Here is a 6,795-nt window from a genome sequence, read left to right on the forward strand (position 1 = left end):
GTAGACATACTACTAAAGTACCTGTATACGACCACTAGATGACACCCATGCATCATATACAGAGTCAGAGCTCAAACGTGCTGATTTATACACTGAGTGTACAAAACATTAAGAACACTTTTTACATTTACATTTTAGTCATTTAGCAGACACTCTTATCCAGAGCATACATTTCATTTCCTGCATTTATTTTTTATTTTTTATATATACTGCTCAAAAAATAAAGGGAACACTTAAACAACACAATGTAACTCCAAGCCAATCACACTTCTGTGAAATCAAACTGTCCACTTAGGAAGCAACACTGATTGACAATAAATTTCACATGCTGTTGTGCAAATGGAATAGACAACAGGTGGAAATTATAGGCAATTAGCAAGACACCCCCAATAAAGGAGTGGTTCTGCAGGTGGTGACCACAGACCACTTCTCAGTTCCTATGCTTCCTGGCTGATGTTTTGGTCACTTTTGAATGCTGGCGGTGCTTTCACTCTAGTGGTAGCATGAGACGGAGTCTACAACCCACACAAGTGGCTCAGGTAGTGCAGCTCATCCAGGATGGCACATCAATGCGAGCTGTGGCAAGAAGGTTTTCTGTGTCTGTCAGCGTAGTGTCCAGAGCATCGAGGCGCTACCAGGAGACAGGCCAGTACATCAGGAGACGTGGAGGAGGCCGTAGGAGGGCAACAACCCAGCAGCAGGACCGCTACCTCCGCCTTTGTGCAAGGTAGAGCAGGAGGAGCACTGCCAGAGCCCTGCAAAATGACCTCCAGCAGGCCACAAATGTGCATGTGTCTGCTCAAACGGTCAGAAACAGACTCCATGAGGGTGGTATGAGGGCCTGACGTCCACAGGTGGGGGTTGTGCTTACAGCCCAACACCGTGCAGGACGTTTGGCATTTGCCAGAGAACACCAAGATTGGCAAATTCGCCACTGGCGCCCTGTGCTCTTCACAGATGAAAGCAGGTTCACACTGAGCACATGTGACAGACGTGACAGAGTCTGGAGGCGCCGTGGAGAACGTTCTGCTGCCTGCAACATCCTCCAGCATGACCGGTTTGGCGGTGGGTCAGTCATGGTGTGGGGTGGCATTTCTTTGGGGGGCCGCACAGCCCTCCATGTGCTCGCCAGAGGTAGCCTGACTGCCATTAGGTACCGAGATGAGATCCTCAGACCCCTTGTGAGACCATATGCTGGTGCGGTTGGCCCTGGGTTCCTCCTAATGCAAGACAATGCTAGACCTCATGTGGCTGGAGTGTGTCAGCAGTTCCTGCAAGAGGAAGGCATTGATGCTGTGGACTGGCCCGCCCGTTCCCCAGACCTGAATCCAATTGAGCACATCTGGGACATCATGTCTTGCTCCATCCACCAACGCCACGTTGCACCACAGACTGTCCAGGAGTTGGCGGATGCTTTAGTCCAGGTCTGGGAGGAGATCCCTCAGGAGACCATCCGCCACCTCATCAGGAGCATGCCCAGGTGTTGTAGGGAGGTCATACAGGCACATGGAGGCCACACACACTACTGAGCCTCATTTTGACTTGTTTTAAGGACATTACATCAAAGTTGGATCAGCCTGTAGTGTGGTTTTCCACTTTAATTTTGAGTGTGACTCCAAATCCAGACCTCCATGGGTTGATAAATTGGATTTCCATTGATTATTCTTGTGTGATTTTGTTGTCAGCACATTCAACTATGTAAAGAAAAAAGTATTTAATAAGATTATTTCATTCATTCAGATCTAGGATGTGTTATTTTAGTGTTCCCTTTATTTTTTTGAGCATTGTATTTTTGTTGTTGTTGTACTGGCCCCCCGTGGGAATCAAACCCACAACCCTGGCGTTGCACACACCATGCTGGCGTTGCAAACACCATGCTCTACCAACTGAGCCACAGGGCACACCTGCTCTTTCCACGACATAGAATGAACTGGTGAATCCAGGTGAAAGCTATCCTCCCTTATTGATGTCACTTGTTAAATCCTCTTTAATCAGTGTAGATGAAGGGGAGGAGACAGGTTAAAGAAGTAATTTTTAAATTAGTATTTTTAAGCCTTGAGACAATTGAGACATGGATTGTGTATGTGTGCCATTCAGAGGGTGAATGGGCAAGACAAACATTTAAGTGCCTCTGAACGGGGTATGGTAGTAGGTGCCAGGTGCACAGGTTTGTGTCAAGAACTGCAACGCTGCTGGGTTTTTCACACTCTACAGTTTCCGGTGTGTATCAAGAATGGTCCACCACCCAAAGGACATCGAGCCAACTTTATATAACTGTGGGAAGCATTGGAGTCAACATGGGCCAGCATCCCTGTGGAACGGTTTTGACACCTTGTAGACCCCATGTCCTGACGAAATGTGACTGTTCTGAGGGCAAAGGAGGAGGGGCTCTGCAACTCAATATTGGGAAGGTGTTCTTCATGTTTGGTGTACTCAGTGAACACCAACTGGCATATTACACTTTAATGCATTTAACCAGCTTCAACCCCTTCTGGGGGAACAGAAACAGAGTCATTGGCTATTAGGGCCATATACAGTTGAAGTCAGAAGTTTACATACACTTAGGTTGGAGTCATTAAAACTCGTTTTTCAACCACTCCACACATTTCTTGTTAACAAACTATAGTTTTGGCAAGTTGGTTAGGACATCTACTTTGTGCATGACACAAGTCATTTTTCCAACAATTGTTTACAGACAGATTATTTCACTTACAATTCACTGTATCACAATTCCAGTGGGTCAGAAGTTTGCATAGACTAAGTTGACTGTGCCTTTAAACAGCTTGGAAAATGCCAGAAAATGATGTCATGGCTTTAGAAGCTTCTGATAGGCTAATTGACATCATTTGAGTCAATTGGAGGTGTACCTGTGGATGTATTTCAAGGCCTACCTTTAAACTCAGTGCCTCTTTGCTTGACATCATGGGAAAATCAAAAGATATCAACCAAGACCTCAGAAAAAATTTTGTAGACATCCACAAGTCTGGTTCATCCTTGGGAGCAACTTCCAAACGCCGGAAGGTGCCACGTTCATCTGTACAAACAATAGTACGCAAGTATAAACACCATGGGACCACGCAGTCGTCATACCGCTCAGGAAGGAGACGCGTTCTGTCTCCTAGAGATGAACGTACTTTGGTGTGAAAAATGCAAATCAATCCCAGAACAACAGCAAAGGACCTTGTGAAGATGTTACAGTTACGTTATGAAACAGTTACAAAAGTATCTATATCCACAGTAAAATGAGTCCTAAATCCACATAACCTGAAAGGCCGCTCAATAAGGAAGAAGCCACTGCTCCAAAACCACCATAAAAAAGCCAGACTACGGTTTGCAACTGCACATGGGGACATGTACTTTTTGGAGAAATGTCCTCTGGTCTGATGAAAAAAATAGAACTGTTTGGCCATAATGACCATCATTATGTTTGGAGGGAAAAGGGGGACGCTTGCAAGCCGAAGAACACCTTCCCAACCGTGAAACACGGGGGTGGGAGCATCATGTTGTGGGGGTGCTTTGCTGCAGGAGGGACTGGTGCACTTCAAAAAATAGATGGCATCATGAGGGAGGAAAATTATGTGGATATTATGAAGCAACATCTCAAGACATCAGTCAGGAAGTTAAAGCTTGGTTGCAAATGGTTCATCCAAATGGACAATGACCCCAAAGCATACTTCCAAAGTTGTGGAAAATGGCTTAAGGGCAACAAAGTCAAGGTATTGGAGTGGCCATCACAAAGCCCTGACCTCATCCTATAGAAAATGTGTGGGCGGAACTGAAAAAGCGTGTGCGAGCAAGGAGGCCTACAAACCTGACTCGGTTACACCAGCTCTGTCAGGAGGAATGGGCTACCCAAAATTCACCCAACTTATTGTGGGAAGCTTGTGGAAGGCTACCCGAAACGTTTGACCAAAGTTAAACAATTTAAAGCCAATGCTACTAAATACTAATTGAGTGTATGCAAACTTCTGACCCACTGAGAATGTGATGAAAGAAATAAAAGCTTAAATAAAGCATTCTCTCTACTATTATTCTGACATTTCACATTCTTAAAATAAAGGGTTGATCCTAACTGACCTAAAACAGGGAATTTTTACTAGGATTAAATGTCAGGAATTGTGAAAACTGAGTTTAAATGTATTTGGCTAAGGTGTATGTAAACTTACGACTTCAACTGTATCTTATTTTAGTGTTGGTGATAATGGGTTGGCAGGATAGGTTCTCAACTAGGGGGCCTAGGATCCTAGGAGGGCCTCAGAGAGCTTTCAGGTGGTCCCTCAAAAGCCAGGTAGAAAACTAACAAGTAGAAACTAACAGCAATAAGGCTGAAATAGCTCACATTTGATAGAAGAGTACTGTTTAACAGGTATAACAAAAATGAAAAGCAATGTTAATTTTGATATTTTGAGTCTTGATAAGGAATACCGATCACAATTTACTCTTACATAAAAATGTCATCTTTGAAGTAGGGGTTCCCCAGGTTTTCTGAATGCATTTTATGAGGGCCTCGAAACAGAGAAGTTTGAGAACCACCGGCCAAGAGGTTTAGGGTCGAGCTTAAAAACGGAATTATGGGAACCTGAGAGCTGCTGGTCTCTGATACCAGGTACCCTCTCCTGCCATCGTGGACTTGAGCAAGGCACTTAAGTACTGAAACTGCTCTACATCCTTGAGTGCTGCTCTGTGGCTGACCCTGTGTGTATATTTGAGGAAGTTTAGTTAGGCAGAAGACACATTTCTGTTTCTCAAATGGACAATGAAGTATATATTATATTCTATTCTATTTTATTCTAAGAAAAAGTATCCGATAGCAAGCAGCCACGGAGTAATCCACTTTTGGGCAGCCGCTTTTCCCCCCACGACAACCAGCAGAAATAGCCTACGGGTGAATTACACCCACAACATTGGTCATACCAGCACCTTAGCCATATATTTAACTTTGCTCCCATCTTGCCCATAACATAGGCTATAACTAAACTGATTTCATAATAATGACTAATTCCTCATGAGGTGTTTCAATATTCAGCGTCATCTGTTGTAATGGTCACGGTAATGTCATAAAGCAAAAGGAAGGTGTTTGGGACTTACAGGCAGGCAGATCTGGAGGATCTACAAAGAGATAGCCAAATAAAAACGCAAGTATTGTAGACCCTTAGACATCCTTGGTCATCAAGAGTCGGAGTCATTTCCTTCAGGACATGAATCTATACCAGGACAGATATAGGCCTACCCCAAGTATCTAAAACAAGCGTTCATCGTTTCATTTGATTTGAGTTATTTAGCCAGGATGGTCCACTCAGTAACAATTGCCAATGTTTTCCAGGGAGTCCTGGAGCGTAAGAAATGCTCACTAGCGATATAAAAGACGACCAAGCTTGATTTCGTTTCATTTCGTTCTTTCCCCATTGAAGAGTATGGATTAACAACATGTCACTTGTTTCCATACTTAGTGATTCCTGCCAAAACCAGCATCTGGATCTAGACACACTGCTGTGGACAGGTTTTTCATTTTTGTTTTTTTTTGCCACTGGACTCCGAGCCTTGTGGTCTGCAGTACTGCTCTATGTCCTTATCGTCTGGTAGTTAATTGATTGATTGAATGTCTTTGATTGTCCAGAGTCCACTCACCTGGTTTCTCATACAGGCCTGTATCAGTCCCATAATAGAGGGGGAGATTGAAAACCAGCTGTGCTGTGGACCTCAAAGCCTGTATCTGAGAATATTTGACAATAGCTATAAACCAGATCATTTTGGCATTCATATGATTTCCTCTGAAAAGGTTTCATGTCAATATTAGCATAGCACTTCCTGAGTGTCCTGCGTCGATGCTTCTTATTTATGATGCTCTGCGTCATGCTATCATGAAAATCATATCGGCCATGGCTATTACAACACAGCATGTACAATAGTATCACATTGAAATGAATAGGGCTATTGTTGCATTGTTTTTTCACTCACTACGCCATGCATGCTGCCACGTACTGGACACCTGGGTCCGTATGTCTCCCTCCCCAATTCAAGATGGACGCCCTGCCCCGGTTCAGAGTTTGGACGGTCACAAAGAATGCGTGGCCATTGAAGATCTTCATCTTTTCTCAATATATATTCTTCAAATGAGCTACATTGGTTGATGAGAAATTAAAGGCACACATCAGTCTCTAAGTGCCCTGTCATAGAGTGACAACGTTGACAGAATGGTCCGACTTATCGCTCTATCTGGGCTCTGTCTTCTTTTGCCCCTCTTTCATTCCACCTTGTCCTCCATCTGCACTCTGGTGAGTCTGTCTGTGTCACCTTGGGCACCACCCATCAGTATCCATTCCCACTAGTCCTGCCAGGCGTGTGGGTATCTCTAAGCTAGGGGGCTCTCTCAGAGCACAGCCCTGATTATCTTGGTTCAATTGACTCATTTAAGTAATTGTACCTTGGTGGTCTATGTGGTTTACTCTTTGGTTTGGTGTGCAATTCACATTGATTCTATATTTTATCTGATTTTAAGAAGCAGTGATATATAAAAATCCCTGTTATTTAGCCTAAATGCATAGCTAGGCCTAAATAGATTCATAAATGGGTGTCCATTGTTATGCTGTGATAGAAGTGAAATCGGTCTTCAAAACGACATCAAACGAGAACATTTCCTTCCTTCTCTCTCCGTTTTTTTGTTATTCTCTTTCTCCTTCCATTTTCATTGCCTCTCCTTCTCTTTCTGGCTGTGTGAGCGCGAGCGCAGTGACAGATGGCGAATCCCTCTTCCCTCGGGAATGCAATCTCTGTGAATGCGGGCGCATGTCAATC

Source organism: Salmo trutta, chromosome 2 (assembly GCF_901001165.1).
Source record: "Salmo trutta chromosome 2, fSalTru1.1, whole genome shotgun sequence".
Classification (NCBI taxonomy): Eukaryota; Metazoa; Chordata; class Actinopteri; order Salmoniformes; family Salmonidae; genus Salmo; species Salmo trutta.